Source organism: Musca domestica, unplaced genomic scaffold, assembly GCF_030504385.1.
Source record: "Musca domestica strain aabys unplaced genomic scaffold, Musca_domestica.polishedcontigs.V.1.1 10, whole genome shotgun sequence".
Taxonomy (NCBI): domain Eukaryota; kingdom Metazoa; phylum Arthropoda; class Insecta; order Diptera; family Muscidae; genus Musca; species Musca domestica.
In genome coordinates, this window is record NW_026712115.1 from 8,625,358 (window position 1) to 8,646,768 (window position 21,411).

The 21,411-nt window shown below is 33.7% G+C and overlaps 1 long non-coding RNA gene across 1 annotated transcript in view; it reads right to left on the minus strand.

Moving 5' to 3' along the window:
• Positions 1-1,555: 1,555 nt before the first annotated feature.
• LOC109613543 (uncharacterized) overlaps positions 1,556-21,411 on the minus strand; it is a 41,998-nt gene continuing 22,142 nt past the window's right edge. The window contains exon 4 of the long non-coding RNA XR_002195058.2: positions 1,556-1,963. This is a non-coding gene — a long non-coding RNA (uncharacterized LOC109613543). The remainder of the gene's footprint in view (positions 1,964-21,411) is intronic.

Consider the following 21,411-nt stretch of genomic DNA (forward strand, 5'->3'; position numbering starts at 1 on the left):
GCCCGACTTTACGACTTTCTTTACTGGTTCTGCCTACAATTGGGCTGCCATATAATGTGAGCTGTATCGTGATTTCAATAGACAGACGTACAGACAGATAGACAGACGGACATCGTTTAATCGATAGAATTTTATGCTGATCATGAATATATGGCCCACGACGAATATTTAGGGATGTTACAAACGGAATGGCCTCATTTTCAAGGTGGAAGGTATAAAACTCCGCTGAAAATCATCAAAATACCGAATATAGGGAGGTACCGTTATATCAAGGCTATACGAAGACCTGGACCTGCATAGACAATTTTCTGCCATTAAAAACTCTAAATACGAAATTTAAAACAACTCCAGTGGATAATGTAGCTAAATCATCGAAATACCAAGTATTGGGAGGAACCGTTATATGAAGGCTATGCGAAAACGTGTGCCAGCATACGCAATTTTTTGTCATAGGTTGCAGTATCCATTATAAATACGAAATTTGAAACAACTCCAATGAATAAATCGTCAAAATATCGAAAATCGGCGGGTACCGTTGTATGTGGGCTAAATGATATTGTGGACCTATATAGACATCATCAAAGGAGGGTACCGTGGGACTATACAATAGTATAGCGATGGACCTGTATAGACAATACTCTTCCAGGGGGTAAAGTACTCCGAAGGAACTCCTTTTGTGGATTTTCAGACAATTCCATTGAAAATGTGGCTACAATCTTCAAAATACCGAATGTGTGTGTGGGGGCTATACGATATCGTGGACCGATATAGCCCACCTACGAACTTGACCTGCCTGCAAACAAAAGACTGATCTGTGCAAAATTTTAGCCTCCTTTATTAGATTTGACTTTTGATTACATCAAATGGGCAGACGCACGGACGGGCAGGGCTAAATCGCCTTAGAATTTTACGCTTATAAGGAATATACATTGTTATGTCTAAAATTATTATTTCGATGAGTTACAAACGGAATGAAGAACTTAATATCCTCCACACTATGTATGATATGGTGGTTTAATTGTTCAATAAACCTTAAATAAAAGCCAATAAATCTAATACGAATGTGTCAAAATTCCATTCCATAATATCCAATTAAAATAATTCCGCTATACCATGTATATGAAATGATTTTAAACAAAAAAAATCGTATTTTATATGTATTTTTTATTCATTTTTCCGTTGCTGCATATTCTGATTGACATTATTATATTCGGTACTTCTCATCGACTAATGAATGGACGATAAACAAATTGCTTACAATCTATATGTCGTAGTTGTTCTCTACGGGTCTGTCAATCTATTCACATTATTTTCAATGTTCTTCTGTTGCTGCTCCTCCAGCTGCTGCAACTCAATCTCGTTTGTTTCGTTTCGTTTCCAATTCAATTAGTTTTGTTTTGCTGCGATACAACAATGGCTAATAAAAATTCCCCAGCGTATTAATTTGTAAACTGTGAAGTGGAAACAAGCATGCAGCAAAACAGAATACAAACGAACGAGAGAAACAGCGAAATTTGTAATCAGATTGTTTTACATTTTGATTGATATTCTCAAATGATTATTAAAATTTTATTACAGCCGTATTTGGTAAATGAAATGTCACATTTGTTGGCATTGATGTAATTGCATGTGAGTATATGTATGTATGTATATGAAGATAGTTTTTGCAATTTTTTTTTACCTACCATTATAAGATGGGACATGGCCCATAATGGGTTGGTAGGTCGATTTGAAATGAGAAACGATTCGTCTGGATTTAAAGTTATTTTGAATTTTCCAACCAAATTAGATTTTTTGAAGCAGATTTTGCAAGTTCAGCTAAAATTCAGCGACATGTGTATCGGTGTTTTGAACTTCGGAATTTGGCACGTTCCCCTATCTTCAACACTTTTGGACATTTTAGAAATAAGTTTCCTCAGAATCCGTTCATTTTAGATATATAACTTTTCTGTGTTATCATTTCCTAGAAATGGGTACATAGGTTTTTTAGCTTTTTATTAAAATATGTTTAATGTTTGTTTCATTTAATGTTTTAAAATATGGCTAAATTGCATATATTTCGCATTGATCTTAATATCGAATTGCATAATTTTATCTCTTCTCCCATTCTATATATATTCCCACCATCTATACTAAATTTAGTAGCATTTAGTACAGTTCTTACACTTAAAACACATTTCCATAACCTATTTAGTACACTTATAGTCCGAAACCTAGTCTTATCTCAGCCTTACCCACCAACATTGACCCACATGTAAAATTTCAAGATTCTAGCTTCATCCGTTTCGCATGGGCGTTGATGATTCAGTCAGTCAGTTATTTCACTTTTGTATCTCAACACTTCACACCAATTCTGACTTCAACACCAAAATTAAGAAATATATCTCTGTACAATCAATAGTAAATCTTGTGTCATTTATCAACTTTTGTATTCTTGTAATGCTTATTCCCGAAAACAGTTCCAAATTTCAGGACTATAGGTTTGGCCGAAACCAATTTGTACCAAACTTAGTACCATTTGGTGCACATTTAGTACCAATTTCCAAAAGTTCTTATATAACCCAATCATAAACTCCTACAGTAATTTTTATTCTAAATTTCAGCAGTACGGCCCTATTTGTTGACCCTTATCCAAATAATACCTAATTTAGTACCATATAGTACACATAAATACGAATTTCCAAAACTTTCCTACATACTCCTATCCTATTCTTAAAATTTTTCAAAACTACCTCCATACCATAATCATACAATCCCATAGAAATCTTACTTCCAAATTTAAGCTCTATCGGATCACCACAACTCCTGCCAACTTTTGAACGATTTAGTAACAAAATTTCCAACACAACCTGTATCATACAATCGAATAGAAATCTCATTTCTCGATTTCAGGCTTCCAGCCCTACCGGTTCAGCCAAAATGTATTAAATCTAGTACACATATGTACGAATTTCCAAAAATTCCCACATACGTCAAACATACAATCCCATAAACATAATATTTCCAAATTTTACAATTCCAGCTCTACCGATTCACTCAATTCAATTTGTACCAAATTTAGTACCATTTAGTACAAATAAGTACAAGTTTGCAACACAACTTGTATCATACAATCCAGTAGAAATCGAATTTCCCAATTGCAATATTTTGTTCAGCCAAATCCAAAATGCACCAAATTTTGTACACATAAGTACGAATTTAATACACAAAACTTCATTCATACCCCAACCCTACGCTCCAACAGTAATCTTAACTCCAAAATTCGGGATTCCAGCCAGATTTAGTACACCTAAATACAAATTTTCAAGACTACCTTCATATATTATTCCTATACTCCAACAAGGATACCAGCTCTATTGATTTACACAAATTGTACCACATTTTGTACGATTTAGTACACATTTCATAATTTCCTACATCACTCAATCGTATTTCCAAAGTTATGGATTTCAATTCAACCGGTTCACCCAAAATTTAAATTGTACCAATTTAAGTACCATTTTGTACACATAAGTTCGAATTTCCAAAACTACCTAAAAAAGTAATCTTATTTCCAAATTTGTATAGTCCAGTTTGACCAAATTTAATACCATATAGTACTTTTCGTATAAACACTTCCAAAATTGAGTCCTTCGAACCTACCTTGATTCCTATTTCAAATTTCAAGCTTTTAGCTCAAACCGTTCACATGCTACGAAATGGTAGCAAATGTAGTATATTCTAATACTTTTGGTACGCTAAATGCGAATTCTCTTTGTTATATCTATCATACATTCCATCAGTGACCCTCATTCCAAAGTTAAGAGCTCTAGCTCAACTAGTTCGTCAAATGCAAAGGTTGCAATAGTTAGTTCCTTTAGTAACGTTTTAGTAAGAATTTGCAGCTTATCTGACACTTGCGGATCATGAGTGACCCTAAAATTTTAAGGTTCTAGCTCCAGCCGCTTCATCTAAGCGTTGATATTTAAGTCAGTCAGTAAGTCAATTAATTTACTTTTTTATTAATATAGATATTTTGATTGGCTTTATGGAGATGGTACCAATATTGCCCATTTTAGTACCGAGTCTCAGGTTTGGGCAATACGGACTACTTCCTTCCATTTTATATGAGGTATATGTGAGTTTTTTGTTTTTGTGAAAATATTATTTTTTTTTTTTTTTTTATTTTTGGGGGGGGGGTCGTTGTGGTCTAAGTCCCTGTTTGCTTTGCTTCACTTCTAACACACTCATAAGTGATTCGACTGTAAATTACCCTAATATTTATTATCAAAGATATATTGCTCTTCATACAATACATAATATATGGACATCCTCGTTCGCAAACAAACCTTCCATCCATTCATTCCCTGGAATAATGATCTTGATTTCAAAATACTCAAGCCATTTGTAGTCTTTCAATTTCTATTTCACTATCACGACATCATCAATTCTTGCTATAAAATGGCCAACACAACAATGTTGCAGAACACTTAACAGGACCTATATGTAAACGAAAATCCCAATGCATACAAACAGCATCATAAAGCAAATCATCATCAGTTAACACACAAAGGACGACTAATCTTAAAGTATCCATTGTTCTACTTCATCGTCGTCGTCTTCTCATCTCCTTCTACATTTGGGGCTCTTCCTCACTTAACTGAGGAATTAGAGAAAATTGAATGGAATTTAAATAACGTTCGGCATCTTGTTATTTCCTCTCAATTCTCGACTTGTCCATGGTCCACAATTAACAATCTGTAGGTTACATCATTTCATCGTCAATTAGTAGGCCCTTGGAGCAAACGCTCACACACACAGAGATATTGGCCATATAGATATGGATTTGTACGCATTATCTGCAACATTGTAACAAAAAGTATTTCTATAGAAATTATTAAGTGATTTTCTGTTGTCGTCGTTGTCGTTCTAGATCCAAATCGAAATCGGTTGGCAGTAAAATCAAACAAATGTTTGTGGTACATTTTGCTTTGGTTCTTCGCAAAGACAATGTTTGTTTGGTACACTAGGCAGTATCGAAATGAAGGAAGAAAAAAACAATAGTCTTTCCAAACTACAAATAAAACATGTTTTTTTTTTTGAAAAATTATGTTTTGAAAAAAGTATAATAAAATAAATTATGTTCTGACACAAGTAGAAAATTCAGAGAGAGAGAGAGATTGTGGAATAGACTTTTTGTATACGTCCTATGTTAAAATGTTATTTTCTATTCTATTTTAAAGCAAAAATCCCAAAGATTGATAATAGTTGATAGATATAATATCCGCGATGTTCCTTTTCGAGAAGAAAAAAATTCTGGGCGAGAAACATTAAGAAAACTTAATTTGATATAAAAAACAACCTCTTAATATTTGTTCTAATATATGTATAGAAAAAAAACCAGTAAAGAAAGTCTTAAAGTCAGCCGGGGCCGACTTTATGATGCCCTACACCACTTTGCTAATTTAGTAGTGCTCCGCATAACAATAAAAAGTTTTTATGGGGGAATTCCATCATAAACGTTATGATTATAATTATAATTTAAAGGTCAAAGGACTAAATATGCCGAAGCATTTGTATCTTTTAAATTCTGAACCGATCTCGATAAAATTTAGCAAATGTATTTCTGAGCTGTGTTTGATATATTTCCCCAAATATTGTTATTACAGAGAGCATATTACGGCAGCGGTGGACAAAAATAACAAATCGGATGGTAATAAATGCGAACTGTACTTTGTTTACAAAATTACGTGGACAGACGGACGGACATGCATAAATCGACTCAAAATGTGATTCTATGCAGATCATGAAAAGGAACTATGTGTCTATCTCGTTTCCTTTTGCTTGTTACAAACAAATGCACAAAGACATAATACTCTGACCACCTTGTGGTGTAGGTTATAAAAATAAATCAGTAACGAGAGGTCAAAAGTCGGACGGGGCCGACTTTCTGATACCCTACACAACTATGCATATTTACCAGGGTTACAAATAAGCATTTATGTTGGGAATTAATGTGAAGTTGTGTATTTCCAACTCTGAATCGATCTCCACAAAATTTGAAGAAGACTTTTGTACCCCTCTTCCCAAATAACATTACTATAGAGCGCATAATATTTCTTCGAGATAGATTATGTAAAAAAATATATATCGGAGCAATGGATATATTGGAATCGAGGTTCAATAAATGTCGCATTTTCTTCAAGCATAAATTCAGCAGAATTTGAAAAAAATATATCCAATTTGGGTTGATATTACATATTTGGTGCACAATTAACATCAACGTAAATATATGGAAGCTATATTCAAATCTAACCAGATTTCGATAAAATTTGGCAGAGGTATTTCTGAGCTGCATCTGATTTCTAGTGCCAATTATCATTGTCGTGGAGTACATATTACGAATGTGATGGACCAAAAACACCAAATCGGATGTAACACAATATTGGGCTATAGCCATTTCTCAACCGATTTTCACCACATTCGGTCGTATGTGCTTAAATACATCAAATGTTGGCTTACATATATACACCGAAGGACACACCGAAGGACGGACGGAAATGCATAAATCGATTAAAAATACCCTGTACCAAAGGATGGTTTTGGGTACAATGAACATTCATCAGAGTTCCTGATTACCTTCAAATTGTCGAAGTAGTGATCCATTTTGGTTCAAAGATAATCCAATTATTAAGATGTGCAGTTTGCTCGATATCGGATACCCCCTAACACCAACATTGTAAATCCCGATCACCGATTGCACACAAAAAAAAAAAAAATACAGAAGAAATACAACAGATTATGAAAGTATGAATGGATTAAATAGACATAATAGAGGGACCCTTTTATATTTTTTTTTTTTTGTATTTTCGGTTTATTCCTTGGAATCCTTACATTTTAGAGTCACAGATTCTTTGGAATATTACAGGTAAAAGCAGTCAACAAAGAATTAGCAAAAGTAGTAAAATGCACTAAATTTGGAAAAAGGTAAGCTAAGAAATTTGATATGAGAATAAAGTTTATGAAGTAGTTAATTAATATAAGGAAGTTTTTTTTGGAAATTGTATTAAGTGTTACAACTGTACTAAATGTTACAAAATTTAGTAAAATTTGGTTCTGGGTGAATAGAAAAACGTGGAATGTTAAAATTTAGTATTGGGAATATTGGATATTTTGGTATTGGGATAACTTTGTATGTGATGCTTTTAGATAAGGAGTCGAATTGTTACTTAGTTTAATATATGTGTAGGAATAGGGCTGAATTTATGAATTCTTCTCTCAGGGTAACCGTGGGCTAGACAGAGAACATTTGTTGGAATTGCGTGCTACATAGTTAAAGTATTAACTTCGGTAGGAAGTGTAAGAATAGAACTGGAAACATTATATATTTCCATTAGGATCACTGTGGGTGTGTAGCTTTCATATAAGTAGGTCGATTTGAAAATTCATACTACAATGCAGACGAAAAGTACTATATGTTACTAAATTTCATACATAGATCAGGAAAAGAGCCAGAAAAGAGCATTTTGGTATTAAAATGATTGAGAAATGTATATATTTATTTTTTACGAAGAAGGAAGAAATATACAAAGCTAAACATACTTTTGTACCCATTTTTACAAATTTATTTGACAGAAAAGTACGATTTTTAAACTAACTATTTTCGATGTGTATTGAAATAATTCGTTCAATTGATAACATGAAATTAAGAAATAGTGCTCTGTTATTATTGGGAGTAGAAGATTCATCTATATATATAAAAATCAAATGTTGTTTGTTGGTAACGGAATCAGTTGAGAACTGCTGGACCGATTTGCATAATTTTTTATACAAACGTTCGTAATACCCCAAGTTAGGTTTTTAAAGAAAAAAATATTGACCACGCCCACTTTTACGCCCACTATTTCGATTTATCTAAAATCCTTATATTTGCCGAAATAATGAAGATATCGCGTTGAAAATTATTACACGAGATACTGTTGACTTCCCATCAAACCCTAAGTAATTATTTGGGGGCTGAGGAAAGAAAATTGTGTTAGTTACTACGCTTATAACTTAAGAACCGCTGGACTGATTTTACCGATTCATACAAATTCGCCAGGAGACAGGCCGAAAAGGATAAAATCCAAAAAAAAAATCGCGTAAAAATGTGATATATTAATATTTTCATTTTGACTTTTGAAATGTACAGTAGTAATGTTTTATTGTGCATGATTTTTTTCCATTTTGACTTACTTTTTCTAATGTACATTTGTAGTGTTTTTTATACTTTATTTTTGAATTCGAATATTAATACCAATTTATTTAATTGACTTGATTGTTTGAGAACTGAAATTGAAGGCGGGTTACATGGAAGTGTAGTACCGAATTATGTGGTGGAAAACGAAACGGAATAGATGATATCGAAATAGTTTAACGCGTTCATACCAAAGTTAAAAGATAATTACTTTTTCAAAATCGGTAAAAAACCACAAAAAAAGAAAATGATTACAAAAATGCTCAAATAGGGAAAAATGAAAAAAATATTTCATTGGAATCGAATTTTATAATAATAGTACATTCTATCGACAAACTTCGCAAGGACCTTTAAACTTCTGCTGTAAAAACTCATCGAACAAAGTTTATCATATTGAATTCAATCGATTTTTGTAAACAAAATAAAGAATTATTTTCACAATATAAAGGTAAGTTATATTAGGTACTACGCTTATAACTAAAGAACGGCTTGACGGATTTTGACAATTCGTACAATTTTGGATTGGTATCCTGGCAAAAAAATCGCGGTAAAATATGCCAACAAAATGTGAATGAAAAAATCTTTTTGATGTGATGTTTTCAATTTAACATACTATATTGAAATTAACATTTTTTATTATTTTGAATTCTGAAGCATAATATTGAAAATGAAATGAGTGACCTACTTCTTTCATATGACAATAATCCGTCCAACGAGAACTCAAAAAATGTAATTCATTTGGACTACAATCAGGGAAATACTGAATATAAAGGGTGCAAAATGAACATTTAGTGAAAAAAGGATTTATATCCTTCCAGAAATTCTTCCTAAACTTTCATAATATCTTAATCGCTTCTGCAGGTCATGATATATGACCCTCGGTTAAGGGTACAGCCCGATTTCGAGTATAGTTTACATTTTAACCATATTTTTCATACTCATCCCATCCTCGCAAAAAATGATCACGTTTTGGTATAACCATCATACGATTTAAGCAATTTTCCGTGACTTGGATTTATTTTTCATTTTTAGGCCTTTATTTGGTACCTTTGTTTCTATGGGGGTAGAAACCCTCTTCTCACGAAATTTTAAATTTTCGGCGTAGGGTCCATCTTGGACATCACATTCATCCATTGATTTGAATTTGTAACCCCCAAGATAACACCGACGATCTATTATAATTTTTTGCTATGAATGTTTATTTCTATTTAGAAATTACTATGGAGTTATTTTGCTTATAATAAAAACTGTGCAGCATTAAAGACTAAATGTTCGGGTCGGCAACGCGGGCCGGGCCAGCTAGTTGTATATAAATTCCTTTTTCCGCATCGAAATGGGGGGCATTTACAATTTAAAAATAAAAAATAAATATTTTTATACCATCCACCAAAAAAGGTATGGAGGGAATATTAAGTTCGTCATTCCGTTTGTAACTCATCGAAATAATCATTTTAGACTCAACAAAGTATATATATTCTTACTCAGCACAAAATTCTAAGACGATTTAGCCCTGTCCGTCCGCCTGTCCGTCTGTTGTAATCACGCTACAGTCTAAACGAATTAAAATAGGAAGCTAAAATTTTGCACAGATCTCTCAGGCAGGTCAAGTTCGAAGATGGGCTATATCGGTCCACGATATCGTATAGCCCCCATATAACGGTACCCCCGATATTCGGTATTTTGATGATGTTAGCCACATTTTTTAATGGAATTGTCTTAAAATCCACACAAGTAGTTCCTTGTCTATACAGGTTCACAATATCGTATAGCCCCCATATAACTGTACCTCCCGATATTCCGTATTTTGATGATTTTGGCCACATTTTTCAATGGAATTGTCTGAAATTCCACAAAAGGAGTCCCTTGTGGGCATTTTATCTCCTCAAAAAGAATTGTCTATATAGGTCCACGATATCATATATGCCCCATATAACGGTACCCCCCGATATTCGGTATTTTGATGATTTAACACACATTTTTCAACGGAATTGCCTGAAAATCCACACAAGGAGTTCCTTGTGGGTACTTTATACCTCGGCAGAGAATTATCTATATATATATTGTATAGTCCTCATATAACGATACCCCCGATATTCGGTATTTTGATGTTTTTAGCCATATTTTTCAACGGAATGGTCACAAGGGGTTCTTTGTACACAAGGGGTTCTTTGTGAGCACTTTACCCCCCGACAGAGAATTCTCTATATAGGTTAACGATAACGTATAGCTCCCATATAACGGTACCCCGCGATATTCGGTATTTTGATGATTTTAGCCACATTTTCCAATCGTATTGTCTGAAAATCCACACACGGAGTTTTTTGTGAACACTTTACCCCTGAAACGGAATTGTATATATAGGTCCACACCATCGTATATCCCCCATATAACGGTACTCCCCTATATTCGGTATTTTGATGATTTTAGCCACTTTGTCCAATAGAATTATCTGAAAATCCACACAAGGAGTTCCTTGTAATTACTTTACACGCAGACATAGATTTATCTTTCTAGGTCCACAATATCGTATATCCCCCCATATATCGGCACCTTCCTATATTAGATATTTTAAAGATTTTAAAAGAATTTTTATTGGATTTTATAATTTTTTTTTTTTTTTTTTTTTTGAAAATTTTCTAATTTGTTCCAAATGGTGGAGGGTATTCAAAGTTCGGCCCGGCCGAACTTACTGCTTTTTTACTTGTTTTAAATAAAATGTAACGAGCTTGGAATAAAATGTTCGAATTACAAGTTACATATTTCGAAATCATCTGAAAAGGAAGTAGTAATAATAAGTTAGTTTTGGCGAAACTAATTTTAGATATTAATTATAAAGAATTTAGAATTGTTATAATAATCAATGAATGCCAAATGTCAGTTTACAGCAAAACTTGGTACATATATAATAAACCAAGTTAAGTTACCTTCTGACTCTTAATTTTATTTTTACTTTGCCTCAATAGGATTTTAATTCAAACAAGAATAAGAAAATTTATTCTTAAACTTTAAGATATGCGATTTTATTAACGTTCATTCAGTTTTCTGTTGCAATGACAGGAAATGCTGACGGCCAAGCTGTAGTATCGCACCACTCATCAATGCAGATGCCGAAATGACAATGCTAATATTCACATCAATAACCAGACAGGATATAACATTCTTCGATGATGGTATTACATATGAGTAGGTAAGTAAAAGAGCAATACAGGGTGGTGCAAAATAAAATATATAACAAGTAAGAAAATTTTCTTTTAAATTTTACTTCCGGCCTCTCGTTTCAGCAACCCATTTTACTAAATAGAAAACTAAATTATTCAAGTTGTACAAGTTCTCATCACTACCAGTAAAAATTAGCAACACGAAAGCATAATTGTTGCAATGTCTAAAATGCATTTGTTCTAAACAACTCAGTAGATTTGGATCTCTTCTATTATCTAATATACTTTTAGATCTCTACGTCTATTATATCATCTATGTCTTTAAAATCTTGTTAAGTTTGTCTAAACGATTGCCTTTGGAGCTTGAAAGAATAAATACACATTTCCATCTCCTTAGAGGTCACCCTGTATGATATTACGATAATATATGTGAGGGCTCGATTCGATTTGCCCTTATGCATGTCTAACGATAGCATTGGATTATGACAAAGCTTTTGGGACACAACTATAAAATAAACGAGTATGGGGAGACACTTTAAGTCCCTTAAGTGCAAATAGCAATAGAATGGTACAAAAAAGTGGTAACAGTGCACAATGTCATGGATTTGTATAAAAAAAACGGATACCGTCAAAATATTTTTCATGTCGCATTTGACTAAGACGATTAAAGAGTTGGCGATATATTTCAAAATACTTAAAGAATTGTGAAAATTTGTTAACATTTTGAAAGTGCCTGATATTTGACATGGACTCGATTGGTTTCAATTGTGTGATCAGGAAAATTTTTCTGTTTTTGGTTCATTTGAACCCCTAATTATTTTGCGATTATTTCCAAATGCAAGAGCTTCAACTGTATTGCCAAATTTAGACAAATCTTCTCTACGATATTTGCTTATATTCGTCAACGAAATCAGCATAAAAAGACTGAAGTTCGCCTTTTGTGTATTTTGGATGTAAATTATTTTCAGCGTTTCGGTAGAATGGAAATATTGTTATTTTTTCATACAAAAGTAGTGGTCCATTCAACCCGCTGTCCTAAACTCTAACTTCATGCCAGATTTCGTGTACTGTGTATTTAGATTTCTATTTGTGACCTTTATAACAGCTGCAAAATCAGATACATTTTTAGTTGTTGGTCCGTTTCAACCCCTAAATATATTGCGGACATCTGTGAAAACAATATGCCTAGCCCTTCTGAGCCTAACCCTACCCTTGTGAAAATTTTCGTGAAGATCGGACGATAATTGCAATCTGTATATAATTACCCCAACCTGTGTTGTAAGGTGAAAAGTTATTACAAAATGTATACTTCAATATTATAAGTCAAATTGAAAAAATCGCATGCGATAAAAAATCTGAAAAAATTAAAAAATGTCACATAATATACTACAAAATCTATATAAACATCATTATTGGCATTTTTTATGCGTTTTTTTTAGATTTTATTCTTTTGTGCTACGAGGGCATTCTGAATTGACAAAATTTGTCATCGGTCCAGCAATTTTTGAGATATAAGCCATCTAACTAACATCCCTTTTCTTGGTATATGCACATTGTATATATTTCGCTATATATGGCCGATATATTAACTATCGGCATCTACGTAACGGTCAGGATTGACCTGTCCGTCTATTTGTGATTTTGCCGGGATTAAAAATATTCCCGATTTAATGGAAATTTTGACTTTTATTTAACACAAATGTTATGGTCTATTTTACCCACTATATATTACCCGATGGCCATCAAAATTGGAAGGCTTCTGCCCAGCCCAAAGCTCTAGCCCCATGCTAAATTTCGCGTCGATTGGTGTATAATTGCGACCTGTAGAGCAACTGCAAAATTATGATATTTTTCAGTTTTTGGTCATTTCAACCCCTAAATATTATGCGATCATCTCCAAAAGAAATGGGGTTCTATTCTGATCCTAACCCCACCTACATTTTGAATTTCGTGAAGATCGGGCCATAATTGCGACCTGTAGAGTGATTACAAATTAACATGGACAGACGGACAAACGGACAGGCGGACGGACGGACATACATAGCTATATCGACTCAGCTCGGCGAGATAGGAAGATCCATATATACTTTCCTATGTGGGAAACCAATATTTCGTGGTGTTACATATTTTTTGGCGCAATCAAACTTATAATACCCCCAACACATAGTGTTATACCCTACAACAAAAATATCTATTGTAGGACGATATCAGGCATCTTTGGGTTTTGGGTTTTTGGAAATTCGTACGAAAAGAGTACATGAGAGTATTAAAATGTACTCAAATTTGAATACGTTGTGTTGGGTAATTGAATGAGCTAGGATTTTAAAATTTGGAACGAAAGTCACTCATGGAATGGATTTTTTGAAATTCAAACTTTAAGGTTACGAAAGGTTCTAAAATGGTACTAAATTTCTAAAATGCTACCATTCCATATTATGGGAAGGGATAAAGCTTGAATTTGGTATGAGAATGAGGAAAGTAAATTTGATATATGAAGGTGGTTTCGGCAATATATACTAAGTGAGCGAACTTTACTAAATGGTACGAAATTTGGAACAGTTTGGTTTAGGTTGAACAGATTAAGCTGAAATTTTGAAGTTTTGTTGGTTGGTGGTAGGTTTGGAAATGTGTAATAGAAGTGTATGAGAAGTACTAAATAGTGCTATATTTGGTACAATTTAGTATTGGGTGAAGAGGCATTGCTTGCAATTTGAAATTTTGTATTAAGGTCGCTGTTCGTGTGTAGCCTTGCACTATAGAGGTGGTCTTGGAAGTATGTATTATAATTGTACGAAAACTATTAAATGGTACTCGATTTTATCTTGATTGAAGGGATAACGATAGAATTCTGTAATTTAATTTAGATATCAATGTTGGCGTCTTTGGTTAAGATATGGACATGATTTCGGAAATGTTTACTATAATTGTTCGAAATCTACTGAATGGTAATGTATTTTTAAATTGGGTGCAGAAATGGAACTAAAATCCCGAAAACTGTTAATTTAGATATAGATGTGGGCTTAAAAAATGATTATACGCATTTCGTTTTTCGAAAATACTAAATATTTCGAAATTTAATATAGAGGTATTTGGTGTTGCGATCTGAAGGCGGTTCTACAAATGCGTACTATAAATGTTCGAAAAACACTACATTAATCACTGTTGTTGTCAAGGATGAAGAGATGTAGATATGCGTACCAAATGCTACTAAATTCGGTATTGGTTAAAGGGATAGGGCTGAAATTTTGAAAATTGATAATTCTAGGGTTTACATATAGAGGTGTAGAAATAGTTTTGGACAGAAAAATTGGATGTGGGTCCATTGTGAAATAGTTAAATATTTTCCACGGTAAACTTCAAAATGAAAAATTTTGAAAACTTTTCGGTATAAAAGGTAAACATTTTCTTTCCGAGAAAGAAAAACTTGAATTATGTATATTCTTACTAAAGATTTAGTACCATGTATGAAGTTTTCATTAAAAAATGTGGTCAATTTGAACAAATTGTGCATTTTGAGTATTAACCAAAGACATAAAATGGTAAAGACTAGACAAAATGCATTTTGAGCAAATGGTTTGTTCCTATACTCTCTAGATAACAGCACATGACAGGACCATGTTAATATAATAACCCTATTTATAGATCAAAAAGGCAAACAAAAGATTGAAAAATTTAAAATTTTGGTTTCAAAATTCTATTCCATAGACTTTCCCAGTTAATTGCATATTGCCTAAGAGGTTTAAATAGCTTAACATTGCTAACTATGTTGTTACGATATCGAAACAACAGAGGTATTTTTACAGGGTTGCCATATCTTGACTCTGTCTTGTCCCATCTTTATACTTCTATGTCTTTGTATTAACTAATAAAAGAGCACCTAAGATCGGCAGGGAACTTTCAATACCTTCCACGATTTAGAAGGCACCTGAAAAACTTAAAAAAATGTCGTCAAAAAATACGGTTCAAGTGAAAACCGTTATATGGGGGCTATACGAAGACGAGGATCTGCATGTCATAGGCTATAGTATCCATCAGGACCTTAAAATACGAAATATAAAGCAATTTCGTTGAATAATTTCGCTATTGTCATGAAAATGGCGAAAAAATGGAAGTGCCGTTATATGTGGGGTACACGAAGACGTGGTCCTGGTTTAACAATTTTTTGTCATAGGTTGTAGTATTCATTAAGACCATCAAATACGCAGTTGGTAACAATTTCGGTGGATTATGTCGCTAAAATCATCAGAATACCGAATATCGGGAGGTACCGTTTTATGGGGACTATACGAAAACGTGGATCGACATGACCAATTTAAAAACTTAACCTGTCTGCTGTCCTCTATCTGAATTGACAGACACACAGACAGACGGACATAGCTAAATCGACATAGAATTTTTAACTGATCGAGAAAAAATATACTTCGTAGTGGACCTACTGGGGGGGGGGGTACCAGAAGGAGTAGATCGATATCTACCATCTTCACATCAGATCTTGTGTTAGCAGAAATAGTGGAATGTGTGAAGTTAAATATAATTCGGCTGCTTATTTCGATTTTTATGAGAGACATAATTATTCAAAATTTTGACCCGTTTTGGGGGAGGTACCAGAAGTGGTGGTCGAATATATTCCGTTTTCATACCAGAGCTAGTGTTACTAGAAATAATGGGGTGTGCGAAATTTGAAGAAACTTGGTCTCTTATTTTACATTTTTTTAAAGTTATGATTATTCCAAATGTTGACCCTTTGTGGGGGAGGTACTTGATGGAGTGGGCCGATATTGTCCATTTTTGCACCCGACCTAGCACTAATATAAATAATAGGATTTGCAAAATTTTAACAAAATTTTATGAGGTAAATTATTCTCTATAGACATTTTGATGTTTTGTAGGGGAGGTATCAGAAGGGCATGGACCGATATTTCCCATCTCTGAACATGATCTATGTTTGACAATAATATTAAGATAGACCAAGTTTTGGTCAAATGGGATAACGAGAGTTTTCGTGTGCACCAGCCAGACAGACGGACGGACAGAAATGGATTTGGTTCAATGGGGCCTATGGTGTGAAACCATTATTTCGATGAAGCACTTTTCGGCAGTATCAAATGATATATATCCTCTTTAACCATTTGGCTGAGGGTATTTGAGGATTTTTGGAGATATCATAACCGCATTCAGACATAAGAATTGCTTCCATTTTCTGGAAGTCTTTTTTTTTTCCAAATTATTATTTGTTTGTGGTGTCCGATTGGGACATCTGAACCAATACTGTGGAATCAAGCCATTTTTGATCCAAATCCGAATACGGAGTTGTGTTTTTTAACGACTCCGAAAACAAATTTCTAATTATTCTTTGAAAACTGTTAGTTATTCTACTTCCTCGTCGATTTATATTTATATTGGTCTGAAAAATTTACCTTTTTTAACCCACATATATGCTGAATAGATGACCCTCAACGTACTATAAAATTGGAGTCCAACCCGTATTTCTAAATCTTGGACCTAGAATAAAAATATATATATTTTTTGTTTTTTTTTTATTAGCTTCAGAAATATGGTTAGAAAGGGTATTCAGGGTGAGCTAAAAAAATGCAACGCCATAATTTCTACATTTTTTTAAATTTAATGAAAGAAAGCACAAATGTCGGAAATAGAATAAGTTTAGATTTGTTCGAATCGGTTATCTTTGGCACGAATTATGGCCTTCAAACGGCCACGTAGACAATCTTCTGTCATAGGCTGTAGCATTCATTACGAACTTCAAATGCGGAATTTAAAACATTTTCTGTAAGTAATGTCGCTAAAATCATCAAAATACCGAATATCGGGGGGTACCGTTATATGAGGGCTATACGACAACGTGGATCTGCATGGCCCATTTTCAATACCAAAAGTACTGCAGGCATAACATACATTGAGTAAAATTTTATCAATCTACTTTAATTCGTTCGGAAGCTAGAGTGTTTTCTACTGACGGATAGACGGACGGACATCACCAAATCGACATAGAATTTTATGCTGATCAAGAATATATATACTTTATGGGGTCTAGAATGTATATTTCGAGGTGTTGCAAACGGAATGACAAACTTAATATACCTTCATACTATGATGGAGGGTATACAAATTACCCTATAGAAAGAGAGATGACCATCCGAATAGTCAAACTTTGCAAAGGCTTACATTTCAATCAGTGATGATAACTAGGGAAGAGTGTTTTATAGGTAGGTATATGAGGCTAAATATTACTAAAAAACTTAGTAGAAATATTTTTTTAATAACAAATCATAGCGGATAACATTTTTCTAAAACATTGGAGCCCTTTAAAGACATGAACTACTCACCTAAAACCATTAACTTTATCTGGACATTTTAAGCTACTTAATTTTTATACCCTCCACCATAGCATGGAGGGTATATTAAGTTTGTCATTTCGTTTGTAACACCTTGAAATACACATTTTAGACCCCACAAAGTCTATATATTCTTGATCAGAGTAAAATTCTATGGCGATTTAGCGATGTCCGTCCTTCTGTCCGTCTATCCGTCTGTGGAAATTACTCTAACTTCCGAACGAATTTAAGTAGGTGGATAAAATTTTACCCAAATGTATATTATGTCTGGACTGGACCTTTGCTCAATACGAAATTTCGATCTTTATGCGCTCCCATTTGAATGAAGTAAACATGGCATTACCCATTTTGAGTACTCACAACCCATTGTGCCGCAGCCGTTCCAACGACAATAATTTCTGTAATCCCTTTGGTGAGTTTTTGATGTGAACGGCTGTTCGAGTGTTGGTTGGAGAACAATTGTCATTTTCATATTCAGAGGATATCTTTTCACAAAACTGCTACTACTGGTGGTAGTGGTGGCTGGTGCACTGGACCATTCAATTCCTTCTGTCCGTCCCCCCATCTGTCTGTTTGTCTCTCAAAGTGTCCTAGTGTCTGACTGTTTGTCTATCTGCCAGCATAAATTCAGTTTTACATTTTACATAAATGTCACTCAAATATTTTTATTGCACTTGATGATGATACTCCTAACTATTTAGGATGTTGCCGGTCGGCTGGCTAGCACAGCTCAGACAGTCATCCTGATGGACAATACTCTTCATTTGCTTGACGCTGCTTTTTTTACTATGCTTTGAGCAGGGCGAAGCAAGATAAAGAAACAACAGCAACAAACAAAACGAATTAATTTAAACGCTACAAAGGAAGCTTTGAAAATCAAAAGAAGTCGAAGGAGTAGAGAATGCGAAGAGAAGAAGGAAGTTGGCATTTAGTAAGGGGTTTAGTATCGTTATCGTTACTAATATGATTTAGTTTAACTTAAAACGGACGCAATTTTAAAGATACAAGTTGCATTACAATAAATTTTGCGTTATGGGAACAAGTTGAGTTTAAGTTAAGAGGAAAGAGGAGGGAGAGAGGGCAATGCAGTATAAGTAAGGCTTATTACTTATTAAAGACATTTTAAATTATAAAGCAGAGATGGTGAGCAAGTGGGTTGCTAACCAGCGATCAATCTCATTACCATGTAATGGATTTATTTAGTATACATGTATTTAGGCAAAATTAACTGCTTACGAAACAGCATACAACCCCCTATATATTTTGAAAATATTGGAATTTAGAAAACTGGAATTATTTGGCCTAGTAATTTTAGGAATAACTCCTAATATTTTAATTTCGATGGAGTCCATAGTCTCTTTCCTTCTGCTACGAACAACATTTAGTAGACATTTTGGATAATGACCCGTTGTCATAAGTGGAAGTCCTCTACTATAGGATATATTCCTGACAGCACTCTGACTGATTCTTTTTATTATTTTTAAAACGCTCTGTCGAATCTCGAAAGTAAGCCATTTATTTTGGAAATTTAAGGTTACATTTGGCAATGTAAAACTTAACTTAACTTAGCTATACATGAAAGAGTAATGAAATAATTAACTAACTGCACGAGGATCAAACTTTGTGTGTAGGTGTGATAAGGCTACAAAAAGTACTAAAATGTACTAAAAATTTATTACTTTGTATTAGACAATCGGAATGAGCTAGAATTAGAGTCACTGATGGAGTGCAGGATAGATGTTCCAAAGGGTTTTTGGAAATTCGAACTTTAAGGTTACAAAAAGTTCTACAACAGTACTAAACTTCTGAAATGGACCATTTGGTAATATGTGAGCGGATAGAACAAAAAACTTGAAATTTGGTATGATAATCAAGGTTGGAAACTTAGTTTGATAAATATAAAAGTGGTTTTGAATATGTGTACTAATTGTGCGAACTGTACCAAATTTGGAACAGTTTTAGTTAAGGGTGAACGGACAAAGCTGGAATTTTTAAATTTTGTATTTGGGTCCCGGTTAGAAGCAGGTTTGTGATAAAGCAGTGGTTTAAGAACCAATGTACTACAAGGGCACAAAATGTACTAAATAGTACAATATTTGGTACAATTGGGTATTGGGTGAACAGTTAGTGCCTGAAATCTGGGAATTGGTATAAGGGTCGCAGTTTATGTATAGCCTGTACATATGTACGTGATTTACGAAATGTGTACTTTATTTGATGATGAAGGGATGAATTGGGTGAAGGGATAAAGCTGCAATTTGATGTTGAGGTCTCTGTTGGTATCTGAAATTGAGACTTGGGAAATTTATATTATAATTGTACAAATACTAAGAACTAAATTCTGTTAAAATTTGTGTATTAGGTGAACTGATAGTGCTTGAAATCTGAAATTTGTTGAAATCTGTTGTTACATGCAGGTGGTCTCAGACATATGTACTAAATTATACGTAAAATACTGAATGGTACATAATTGGTATTAGGGAAGGGACAAAGATTCTTAAATTTGATATTTAAATTACTGGTGGAATCTGTGTTTGACATTTGGCTGTGGTTTGGAATTGCGTTCTCTATGTGTACAAAAAGTACCAAGTGGTATTAAATTTGGTTTTGGGTGGAGGAATAGGGCTGAAATTCTCAAATTTGATATTGAGGACATTGAGGTTAGTATATGTGATTGAGGTATGGAGGTTGCTGTGGAAATGTGTAATATAACTGTACGTGAAGTAATAAATTTGGCATTAGGAAAAGGAATAGACCTGAAATCCTGAAATTTGATATAGATGTCACTTTTGTTGTGTACTATAATTGTTCGAAAGTCCTAAATAGTTATATGTTTGGTACAATTTGGTATTGAGGGAACAGATAGTGCTTGAAATCTGAAATTTGGTAGCGGTTCATGTGAATCCTGGACATATGGAGGTGATTTCGGAAATGTGTACTTCAATTGCACGAAAAGTACTGAATAGTACTATATTAGGTCTAATAGAGATACAATATTGAAATTTGATATTTGCATTAATGATGGTATCTATGTTTGGGATTTGGAGGTGGTTTTGAAATGTGTCCCACATTCGTATCAAAAGTACTATGGTACTAAATGTGGTATTTGGTGAAGTGATAGGGCTGAAATCCTCAAATTTGACATTAAGGTATCTCTTGGTATTTGGGATTGAGGTATGAAAGTGGTTGTGGAAATGTGTACTACAAGTGTACGAAAAGTACTAAATTTGGTATGGGGTGAAGGAAGAAACATGAAGTCCTGAAATTTTGGTATAGATATCACATTTGGTGTCTGTGGTCATTGGAATTATGTACTAAATAGTACTATATTTTGTACAATTTGGTACTTAATGAACCGATAATGCTTGAAATCTACAATTTGGTATTGGGATCGCTGTAATATTTGGTCTAAAAGATATACAATACTTAAAATTGATATTTAGATTACTGCTAGTATCGATTTTTGAAATTTGGTGGTTATTTGTAAATGCATCCTACATTGGCTCGAAAAGTACTAAATGGTACTAAATTTCGTATTTGGTAAATGGATATGGCTGGAATCCTTAAATTTGATATGAGGTATCTGTTTGTGTGTGGAATTGAGATATAGAAGTGGTTGTACTAATGTGTACTATAATTGAACGAAAAGTGACAAATTGTACTAAATTTGGTACTAGTGAGGAAT